A 10,972-nucleotide genomic window follows, 5' to 3' on the forward strand; every position below is an offset into this window, starting at 1 on the left:
CTACTAGACCAGAGATGCATGAAATCAGGTGATAAGCAGAGTTCTATGTCAGGGTCATCTTCACCTAAGTTCCACTGAGTTCACAGACTGGTGGCATTTCCCACAGGTCACAGATTACCATTCCAGCACATTATTCATTTTTACCTCTTGGTCTATTTTCTGTTCCATGGGCTGTATAGTAAGCAGTGATGTTGTGCTAGAAAAGGGGAGGTGGACAACTTGAGACTGACACCCATCCCACCCCAGCAGACCAAGACAGCAAGTCAAAAACCACATTCACAGTGGGAAGGATGGCAGAGATAAATGTCCCCAACTCCAGGATGCAGCAGCGGTATTCCTTCTCCTTATTCATAATGTCTTACCCCTACAAAAATGAGGTCGCTCATTATTGATGCCAAGTTCCAGGTCTAGCTGCGCTGGCTGGACTGGTAGAATGTCTTTAATGGGATGGGGTTAGAAGTTATAAGGTGTGCCCATGGCTCCTGGCCCAGCCAGTGCATTCTGTTCGGTGCCCCTTCCTGTGGAAGCCCTGTATGTGTGGTTATATGTGTGTATATGTTATGTGAGCACTCATGTACATGCACAGGAGCCAGAGAAGGATACTGAGTACCCTGTTTTATGATTTTCTACCTTATTCCTTTGAGACAGGACATTATTGTGCCCAGAGCTCAGCATTTCAGCCAGACTGGCTGGCCATTGAGCTCCTGAGATTTGCACGTCTATACCCCACAATGCTGTGCTTACAGGCTTGGGCAGCCACGCCTGGTTGTTATGTGGATGCTGGGGATTTGAACTTAGGTCCTCATAGTTGTACATCAGTTGTGCTCATACTCACTGAGCCTTCTCCCCAGTCCAAGTTGGAGGGTTTTACAGTTTGTATTAACAGGACTGGCATGAGGAAATGATCAGTGTCCTGTTCCAGGGTTGGGTTGATTCTCCTGCTCTCTGTCTCAGGGGTCTTGATGGTTCACAGAACTTTCTGTGGGTTCACTGTCTGGATGACGTCACAGGATCTAATAAGCAAGAAGTTCAAGTGTTATTGATGCCTTGGACAGTCATTCTCTAGAGACTAAGAAATAGTTCAATAAACTCTTCCAGAGGCTCTGAGTTTGTTTTCCAGAGTCTACAATTGGGTGACTCACAACCACCTAAACTCTAGCTTCAGGGCATCTGATACCCTCTTCTGATATCCTCCAAGGGCACCTGAAGTCATGCAAGGACACACACACACACACACACACACACACACACACACACACACACACAATTAAACTTAAACATAAAGCCTAAAGCGCTGCATGCTTGGGAGACTCAATGCCTTGAGACAGGCCAGAAGGATTCCACCAAAACAAAGGGACCTTCCTGTGCTTTGAAGCACCTTCCTAATGTCAGCTGCCTGTGCACAAATATGTACCGTACATGCATGTGAATGTGTACTTAAGATGTAATTGGATGCTCTTACACATATTTTTCTGCAATTTGTTTCATTTAACAAGATGTCTCAGAAATATTTCCAGGACAATGAATGTCTGCCTTGGTTTTTAAAAGGCTTATTGTATTTATTTCATAATACCAAGAGACCGTAATTTACACAATTGCTTCCCATGGGGGAATCAGAGCCACTACATGTACTTTAAGTTGGAGGTATGTAATCCAGGCAGTTGGTTACCCAGCTGTCCAGAGAGAGAGGAACAGAAGGATATACTGAGATAGCCCAGATGTGCTTTTACCGTGTTCACTCACCACATCACAGTGAAAATAAAAAAAGGGCTGCTATACCTAGGACATCAAGAATTCCCCCAAAAGGGGCTGGAAGAGCACAGTCATGTACAGTTTTCATTTAATAAAATCTATGAGTTTTTTTTTTTTTTAAAGTTCAGGGCTCGGCACTCAGCTTAGTTTATAGAGTGCTTGCCTGGCTTACTTCCCTGTTGCTGTGATAAACACTTCGAGCAAATGCAGCCTGGTTAGGAACTGGCTCATGTGAAGTCAGGCCTTGTGTGAGCTCATGGGTTATCGTCCATCATTGTGGAAAGCCAAGGGAGAAACCAGGAGGCAGGAACCGAAGCAGAGACCATGGAAGAATCCTGCTGGCTGGCTAGCTCTCCGTGGCTTGCTTAGGATGCTTTCTCATACCACCCAGGACTGCTGTCTTAGTCAGGGTTTCTTTTCCTGGATAAAACATCATGGCCAAGAAGGAAGTTGAGGAGGAAAGGGTTTATTCAGCTTACACTTCCACACTGGGGTCCATCACTGAAGGAAGTCAGGACTGGAACTCAAGCAGGTCAGGAAGCAGGAGCTGATGCAGAAGCCATGGAGGGATGCTACTTACTGGCTTGCTTACCCTGGCTTGCTCAGCCTGCTCTCTTATAGAACCCAAGACTACCAGCCCAAAGATGGTACCACCCACAAGGGGACCTCCCCCCTTGATCACTAATTGAGAAAATGCCCCACAGCTGGATCTCATAGAGGCACTTCCCCAACTGAAGCTCCTTTCTCTGTGATAACTCCAGCCTGTGTCAAGTTGACACACAAAACCAGCCAGTACAACCACCTACCAAGGGATGGCGCTGCCCACAGTGGCTTCTTAGATCAATCAGCAATCAAGAAAATACCCTTATAGACTAATTTGATGTCCTTCTCAGCTGTGCCAAGTTGACAAGTGACACTATAACAGATAACATGCACAAAGCCCTAGGTCACATTCCAAGCACCCCATCAACTGGGCATGGTGGCATATGGCTGTAATCCTGGTAGAGGTCGAGGCAGGAGAGTCAGCATTTCACGGCCAGCCTGGGCTATATATGACAAGTTCAAGGCCAGCTTGGGCTATGTAAGTACCCATCTCAATATCTATCTATCTCTGTCTAGTCTATGTCTATATCTATATCATCTAATCTATCTATCCATATATCTGCCTTCTCTTCATTTTCCTCTTCCTATCAACAGTTAGTAAGAAGTGGTTTACAATTGCTTATTGACAATCCTCCCCTTTAATTGCTTCCATCTTTCCTCCCATTTTAAAAATGAGCATTTGGGCCTTAAAAAGCAACAAACTGCTTTCTAGCTGTTCTCAAAAATTGTTCTTTCTCAATTCACTCCCATAAATGTTTTCCCACGTGTCACCTGGGCTGTGGTTATTGTTTTAATTGTTATATCACATCCTTCTCCTTTATGGCAATTAGATTTTATGATATTTCATTAAATTTTTTCTCTATCATAAGAACATGTTTAAATTTAAAAAAATTGTTTGCAATTGGGGCCCAAGAGGATGCACCTGGAAAAATATACATGTGGGGGTCAGAGGACAACTTGCAAGAGTCCATTCTCTCCTTCCACTAAGTGGGTTCCAAGTGGGGCTGAGTTCCCGTTGTCTGGTTGGGGGCAAGCATTCCTGTCCTCTGAGTGATCTCTCCAGCCCTGTGGTTTTAACCTAGGATTCCTTCCTAAGGCTGAGTTTTGCTTTTGCTCATCTCTTTGAGTTGTGTTGTGCATGTGATGAGCTGCTCAGAGGGCTGGGCACAATGTACCACCTCTGCTACCTTCTGGGATGTCACTCAAACCGTAAACTAAACTGCTGAATATACATGCATCTGATTGAGCCTCTCTTCTGCTTACTGGATCTCTTTGGCTTTTCCTGTATCATTACTGTCCTGTTAACGAATGCTGGGAGAGAGAGTTTTTCTACCCACATCGTGCTTCGTCTTAAAACCACTCTCAGGAGCCATGAGGGTGGCTCGGTGGGTGAAGAGCTTGACACCAAGCCTGGCAACCAAGTTTGATTCCTAGAACCCACATAGTAGAAGGAAAGAACAGACTTCTGAAAGTTGTCCTCTGGGCTACACACACACACACACACACACACAGACACACACACACACACACACAGACACATACACACATACACACACACACACACAAACACAGACACATACATATACACACATCTATCTACACACACATACATATCTACAAATACATCTACACACATACACATAGATACCTACACATCTACAATCTACACATACACACCTACATATACATCTACTTGCTTTTACACACACACAACAACCCAGACACCTACACATACCCATACACATCAACAAACATACCTACACACATTTACACCCACATCTACACATACACATCTACATATACACACATCTACACACACATTTGCCCACACAAATACATACACATACACATCTATACACCTATGCACACACCAATCTACACATATACATCTACATATACACATGTTTACACACATCTACACACACATCTGCACATACATCTACACATACACGCATATATACAGATATACAGACATCTATACATACATACCTATGCACACACATACACATCTACACACACACCTATACATACATATACACATATACACTTATGCACACATGCACATCTACACACATACACCTACACACATATCTATATATACAAACATACATACACATTTGTATATACACGCATATCTACATATACACATGCCTACACACACATCAACACATACACACACACATCTACCCATACACATGCATACACATACACAGCTATACATACACATTTACACACTCACACCTGCACACACATCTACACAGATACACACATACAAAGACATCTATACATACACACACATACACACACACATACTTACATATCAACACACACATCTACACACACATCTATACATATACACCTATGTGCACATACAACTATGCACACATACTTACATATCTACAAATACACACAAATATACACACATCTACACATACATACATATCTACATACACACACACACACACACACACACACACGTTGTTTGCCTGGGTATTTTATAGGTTCTACAGTATTGTCGAGGCTGCCCATTTTCCTATTGATTTTGTAATTGGTTATTGCCAGTGAATAGAGAAGCTACTGGATTTTGTCCATTGACTTTAAGTTCCACTGGATCCTAACTGTGCTAACACTGTGGCAGTTGATTCTGCTGTATTCTCTAGCCTCCCATCCATCTCCCAAGCTAATCATGACAGTTGGGTCTCTTCATGCTTTTTATTTCCATGTCACATTGGCGCATACTCCCAGGATTATGTTAAATGGTAGAAATGAGCACATTTAAACTTTTATTGGAAGTGTTTTAATTAGGACTGCCAGTAAGCACAGTATTTGTGACTGGTTTGCTACAATGGAAGTGAAGTCTTACCAGGTTGAAGAACTTTCCCTTTAGTCTATCAATCTTTTATTATTGAGAGGGCTCAATGTGGGGAAAAGACTCCCTGTGAAGAGCAGAGGTTTCCCTAAAAACCCAGTCGAGAGGTCAACACGTCTTAGTCTGCTTGGGTTGCTATTGCAAAACACCTTAAGCTAGGTAGTTTATAAACAATAGCAGTCTGTGTCTTGCATTTCTGGAGACTATCCAAAATCATTGTGACAGTGTTGGTATCTGGTGAAGGCTGTTTCTTGCTTCTGAGATGGCACCTGGTCACTCTGTCCTCATGCAGCAAACGGCAGGAGAGCCAGAGAACACACCTGCAATATGTTCCCCTTGATAGGGAACCAAAACCATTCCTGGGCCTCCAGGTCCATTGGCCAATGAGAGGTACTGGCTTGAAGATAGAAAGAGGTCTCTCCTGGTTTCCCCCTTCTTTGTGCAGCATCTCTGACAGCAACTCTATCCCCTTTATGACTCCATCACTGACCTAGCTTCATTCTGTGATAAAACATTCTGACCTAAAGTGACTTAGGGGAGAAAGGGCTTTATTTTAGCTTACAGGCAACAGTGCCTCATTAACGGAAGCCAGGGTAGGATTTGAATAAGAAACCGGATGCTTGCTGGCTCACTCACAGGGTCATACTTAGCTGCCCTTCTGATAGAGACCAGCACCTAGGGAATGGTGCCACCCACAGGGGACTGGGCCTTCCAATATCAACTGGCAATGCACTTCCTTACAGATATGTCTATGGAACAATCTAACCTGGGCAGTTGATCAATTGAGACTCTCTTCTCCTTGTGGATCCAGCTTCAATGGAACTGACCCCTTCTAGACATGGCTCTTCTCTGGTCTTCTTAGCCCCTGATGGTTGCTAGGCAACCCTATTAAGTTCCCCAGCTGAGATCACTCAGTAACCAAGTCACTGTATGGAACTACCTTGGTCTGGCATCCTCATCCCTACTTCCTCACTTGCCCCGACTCCTACGGATCTTGTGGTAAGATCCCTCTTACATTGACTTTTGATCATTTACCTTTATTCGTCTTTTTAAGATATTACAAACTGACAATTTATAATTGCATGTGCTTATGGAGTACAAACTGATGTGATGATTTTTTTTTTAATACAAAGATTAAATAAAGCCAATTAACCTCAAATATCTGACATTTTCTGGCGATGGGACATTTGAGATTTACTTTTAGCCGTATTGAAAAGATGTTTGCTCGGCTTAAGAAGTCATCTATTTCATACTGATGTTCCCATTTGAGAGACTTTAGTTGCCTATAAAATCTTGTAATTTTAAAATTCTTCCTTGCTTCAGCAGCGACTCTCCCATTTCTGTCCCCGATGCTGCTTATTCGAACGTGTCCCTGGGTGTCTCATGATCCAACTTGTCAGACATATGTCAACTTTATAGTATTTTGCATAAATCCTTATTTAATCACCACGTCAGCTGCACCGAGGAGCCTTCTTCTATTGAAAATGCCAGCCAAGAGAAGCCGCCCCTTCCTCGAAAGCCGTGCGTCGGCTAAGTTGCAACATCAAAACTTGAACTCGGGTCTTTTGGAATTCAGGACCCGTGCTCTGTTCTCGCTTCATCAAACAGTCAGAACACTCTGAGAGAGATTAAGAGGATCGTCACGGACTGCCTTGACATTTTCTACAGAGAACATGGATTTCTTTTGTAATTGGGAAAGAAGTTAATTAAGCCTAAACAAATAATTATAATAAAAATAGCCCTTCAGAGGAAGAAATGTCAGAGCAACTCGAGTTTAGAATGTTTATGGCGGGGAAGGTAGCCTGCCTCAGGTGTTGCCCTTCCCCTTCCCATCAGGATACTCTGTCTTGGATACTGAAGTTTCCCTAAGAGGTGAAGATCACGTTCTTTGCCCCTAAAACTTCTCCGATAAGCTTGTTTGGGGAAGTTGAGGGTTTTGTGTGTATGTGTGTGTGTGTGTGTGTGTGTGTGTGTGTGTGTGTGTGTGTGTGTGTGTGTAGATCAGAGTACAACCCTAGGTAAAGTTTCCTCAGGCACCTTTCATTTTTTAATTTGAGGCCTGGGGTGGGGAGTGTCTCTCATTGGCCTGGAGCTTTGACAAGCAGATGAAGCTAGCTGGCCAGTGAGTCTCAGGGATCTACCTGTCTCTCCCTTCTGTCTTACCATCACCATCTCTGGGATTACAAGCAGGTATCACGGTATCCAGCTTTCTACCTGAATTTTGGAGTCAATCTTTGGTCCCCAAGCTTGTAAGGCAATTGCTTCACTGTCTGAGCCGTCTTGCCACATCAGTGGGAAGCCGTCATCTTGCCATGCCACCACCCTCTACGGCCCCTGAGGTTAGAAGTTTCCTTTATTTTCTGCATCTAAAGGACCCCCTCAGAGTGGCTGGAGAAACTGAGTTTTGTGGGGAGTGAGCCAGCCGATGCAGGCCAGCAGGATAGATTGTCAGTCAGTCTCCTTGGCTGGGGCAGTCAGAGAAGGATCGGATTCTGTTCTCACTTCCTCTCCAGTCCTGGCCTCCGCTTCTGAGTCAGAGGAGCCCTGAAATGGCCTAAAATAGCCTCCTGGCTGGCAGGAGGTAGTGATCCACACCACGACTTGCATATTGATTTCGATTTTTTGGTTCTTATCAAGATATATTCTTCATCCCTTCAGGTAAATAGTGACCTTGGACTCACCGCCTTCCATATTTGCAGTCTGGGTCAATGAGTCTCAGTATTGACCTGGGGGGTGGGCATCAATAGCTGCTTATTGTTAAGATATTTCAATGTCAATAAGTGGCCCCATGGAGGTGGGAGGGGCCTAGGCAGCAAACCCAGCAGCTAAAAAACCAATCCCTTTTCCCCCAGTTGTCATCTCAGCTTGGAAGGGGTCGGTTTTAAAATTGATTAACTTTCCTGCAGGGAGTGGGAAAACAAACTCCCAACACCGCCTGAATCCTGCCAAGAGAACTTTCTTAGAATTACTATCCATTACATCGAAGGGCTAAAAACACCCATGTGCGGCTGCTTGTCTCCCCTCCCCCAACGAGGAGATCAGGCATCGGATGCTAAGGAAATTGCTTGTATGCTGTCGTCAGAATCTTCTAGAACTAAATCTGTGTGTGTGTGTGTGTGTGTGTGTGTGTGTGTGTGTGTGTGTGTGTGTGTGTGTGTTCAAACACAAAGGCCAGAGGTCAACACTGAGTGTCCTGCTTATCATTTTCCTTTTTATCTTTGGAGCTCGGGTGGCTCAAGGATTTTGCCAAGGAGCGCCTGGCATCCTTGTTCTCTGACCAGCTTAGAGCTAGGGTTGTGGACTTGTGTTTTCATGCTTAGTCTTTACATGGGTGCTGGCATTGGAACTCAGGTACTCACGTTTATGCAGTGGATTCTTTACCTATAGAGACATCTCTCTAGCACCTCGGTTTTACTACTTCTAAACTGCAGCTTCCTCTCCTGGGCAGGGGTGACCAGCACCTATCCTGTGGTGTGGAGACACTGTCTGGGTATGATTGATCTGAGTAGATGCTACCTAATCCTGGGCTGCTCAATTTATTTTTACTCACTAAGTTGAGAGTAAAGATGTTTCTCTTAGAGCCTTGGCTCTCCTTCCCAGCATCCCCTGCTCTGTGCCTCATTTGTAGTCCTGGTTCACAGGATGGATTTAAAGTCTCACTTGGGCTCTCAGATCTCACATTTACTCATCCTCAGTGGCGTGCTTTCTCCTGCAGACTTCCTGATGCCTCTGCCTCTGCCTCAGCAGGCTTGGCCTGGCCTGGAAGTCCCAGGAGGCCTGGACTCTCTGCATCCCTGGCAGGGGCTGTGGTTCCTATCCCGTAGATGTCATCAGCTCTACTCCCTTCATAGTGACTGCAGGGGCTCATTATCCCTACCTGAGAAAGCTGCTTAGATTTGTTTTTCTGCCAAAAAAAGCATGGACTCCTTAGGCTGGCTTCTGGGGTAAACTCAAAGCAAGGTGTAAGCCTGGCGTCTCTGCCATCCTTCCAAATCTGTCTCCTTAGCTTTGGGTCACTTCTTTACTTCTGACAGTTGACATGCTAGTCACTCGGTGTGTCTGAATTTATCTTATCATTCCGCAGAGCTGAAGACGGAGAGAAGCATTGTCCTAAACCTGCAGTCGCCTTGGATTTTTGGAAGTACAAAACCTGAAAGGTCAGGCTACCCCCAGATGACAGTGATCACCCATGAGGGCCAAGCTGCATTCTGAAGCGGAAGTGACCCTCTCACAGGAGCCAGATTGACTCACAGTAGCATCTTGAGGCCATCACACTGGTGAGGTGATGATCAAGGAGATGGCATCTGGACCAGGACTTCTTCATGATGCCAACATTTTGTTCTTTGCCCCAACTCAAATCTAAAGCTATTATCGGCATCTTAATCTTCTAAAATCTTGGGGGTCACTGTTCCTCTCCTCTATTTGGACACTTGAGAATAAATCTCTCTCTCTGGTTTTTACTGCTAGTGTGTGTGTGTGTGTGTGTGTATGTGTGTGTGTGTGTGTGTGTGTTCCTGTGTGCAGGTGAGGTGTATACCTGTTTTTGTGTATGGGAAGCCAGAGGTCAGCTTTCTTTGGGTTCTGCCCACTTTTGCTTTTCTGACTCTCACTGGCCTGAAGTTTACTGGCCACTAGTCCAGGAATCAACATGTCTTTCCTTCCTGTGCACTGGGTCTGTAAGCATGTGCCACCGAGCTACTGTGCCCTTATATGTTATTTATTTGTTTGTTTCTTTAACATGGGGCCTTAGGATTCCATTCATTCGGGCCCTTAGGCTTGCAAGATTAGCACTTTGCAAGCTCAGCTATCTCTTTGGCCCTCGTTTCTTTTTTAACTTGATGGATGGCTAAACCAAGCCTGTTGGGACTGTAATAGCTCCAGCTTTTGGCCTGAAACTTCTTCTTTTTTTTTTTTTCCCCTTCAGTGTTCCTACCAATGTCCTCAGTGGCTCTGATGAGCGAGTACTCCAGCCTCTTTCTCCCAGGTCAGGTCCTGCCCAAGGTGGCTGTGAGAAGAGCTTTGAAGACAACCTAGGGAGGGAGGTGATGAAGGTGGCCACATGCTATTCTGAGAGACTGCCTACTAGCAGGGGTGTGACTTGTCCTGGGGTCACTGGAGAGAGATACACTGGAGTGGGGAAAGATGCTGGGAAGGGCAGATCCTGGTGTAGGCGTGGTGTAGCCAGAGAGCAGAGACATCTGTGACACAGCATTAAGGATATAAGAAAGAGAGACACGGAGTCTGAGAGCTGCTGCTGGACTCATACTCGGGCATAAATAATGATCACTGTTCTGCAAAGAAGGAGGTGGGGCTGGGTGGTGATGGCGCACGCCTTTAATCTCAGCACTTGGGAGGCAGAGGCAGGTGGATTTCTGAGTTCGAGGCCAGCCTGGTCTACAGAGTGAGTTCCAGGACAGCCAGGGCTACACAAAGAAACCCTGTCTCGAAAAAAAAAGGAGGTGGGAGAAGAAGACAAGGAAGGAAGGAAGGAAGGGGAAGGGAAGGGAAGGGAAGGGAAGGGAAGGGAAGGGAAGGGAAGGGAAGGGAAGGGAAGGGAAGGGAGGGAGAAAGGAAGGAAGGAAGGAAGGAAGGAAGGAAGGAAGGAAGGAAGGAAGGAAGGAAGAGGGTGCCTAGCATCCGAGGAAGAGGAATGTGTAGCTCTAATTTGGTTAGAGAATTGATATAGAGACCCCCAGCACAATGATTCTCAGTTTTCCTAATGCTGCAACCCTTTAGTACAGTTCTTCA

The 10,972-nt window shown here is 45.2% G+C and overlaps 1 long non-coding RNA gene across 2 annotated transcripts; it reads left to right on the forward strand.

Moving 5' to 3' along the window:
• The first annotated feature begins 5,761 nt into the window (after positions 1-5,761).
• Positions 5,762-9,684, forward strand: 1700025D23Rik (RIKEN cDNA 1700025D23 gene). Of its 2 annotated transcripts, NR_166914.1 has the most exons (3): positions 5,762-6,223; positions 6,548-7,096; positions 9,309-9,684. It is a non-coding gene; the product is annotated as an RIKEN cDNA 1700025D23 gene (long non-coding RNA). The 2 variants fall into 2 exon arrangements; NR_166915.1 differs by lacking the exon at positions 6,548-7,096.
• The last annotated feature ends 1,288 nt before the right edge of the window (positions 9,685-10,972 follow it).

This window comes from Mus musculus, chromosome 11, assembly GCF_000001635.26.
Source record: "Mus musculus strain C57BL/6J chromosome 11, GRCm38.p6 C57BL/6J".
Classification (NCBI taxonomy): Eukaryota; Metazoa; Chordata; class Mammalia; order Rodentia; family Muridae; genus Mus; species Mus musculus.